Raw genomic sequence first — 1,261 nt, 5'->3', positions numbered from 1 at the left:
GTCATAATCTCCACTCTAGAGAACAGTAACACTCATGGATGAGCTGATGGAAAAAAATAAAAGTTAATGGCCAACAATTATTGCTCACTTAGGTATTAGAACTTACAGAAGAATAGTGAGGTCTTACTTGCAGATTCTCCTTGTCCACTAGCTGAGAAGACATAGACTAGAGAGGTCCGGACAAGACACTGTAGTTTGTGGGGCTGAGCAGCTGCGTAAGATATCGAGAAAAAACTTGTAAATTCTCTTAGCTATCGCAATCAGTACCAATTGAAAGTTGCTGGTTCTACTCAGAAAACCATGAAGATAATACAGCCCAGACATGGAAGAGATATTTCTATACAGAACAGACTTTTTCTTCATTATATTGTGCAGCAATAGATCGAGGGAGACGAGATATAACCACACTATATTCTTCCATGGACGCCGAGCAAAGCAAGTGCTCAATTAAAAGCAAAACAAAGCAAAGCTGTGAACCTCTACACGAACGATTTCTTCCACAGACAAGGAGCTGATGGAGACATCCTGCTGGAATTGCCCACATTTCTTGTTCCCCATAAGTAAAATTATAGCTACCAGCCCTCCAAATGAGAGAGCACTGACCGCACTGAGAAATGCGGCGAGGAAATGCAGGCAAAATATCCTCGATCTGTCTGTCAAAGGTGATTAGACAGAAATGAATAAATAAATAAACCCATCCAAAATGGTATTGTGAAAAGATTCTAAAATGTAAAATGGGCAACACTTAAAATATAAATGTATTAAGCTGAAGTAATATTTGACTGTATCTGCTTTATCCTACCCTTAATAAAATTGCAGAAGATATTCATTATTGAGATCTTCACCAGCCCTTCAGCCTCTTGAATCACTTCGCATCCGATACCAAAATAATATCATGTTGGTTCTTTTCTCAACAGTTTATCGTCAGGAGTTTGAAGTGGGGACCAAATCTCTCTTGGTAATTAACACAGTAATTTAGACAACTTTTCTTACTTGTGCAGTGACGCTCTAAAAACACAGGAATTTAATACTTATAAAAAGTGTCTAAAGTCCCAAGATATATAAAAAATTCCAAATTTGAGCCAAGGAAGGTTGGCCAACAGCAAGACTGTATACATGTTGTCTTTTTGTTGTTGTTTGTTTATTTAATACAGGTGATAGAGTCTAGAGATATTTTTTAATAATTTAAAAGATATTATTCTAACGTTACCGATTAGAAAACAAAGGTTTATTCAGTATTACACACACACAATTCCTACAG

Source organism: Pteropus medius, unplaced genomic scaffold (genome assembly GCF_902729225.1).
Source record: "Pteropus medius unplaced genomic scaffold, Ma_sr-lr_union100, whole genome shotgun sequence".
NCBI lineage: Eukaryota > Metazoa > Chordata > Mammalia > Chiroptera > Pteropodidae > Pteropus > Pteropus medius.
Note: the sequence above shows the minus strand (reverse complement) of the source record.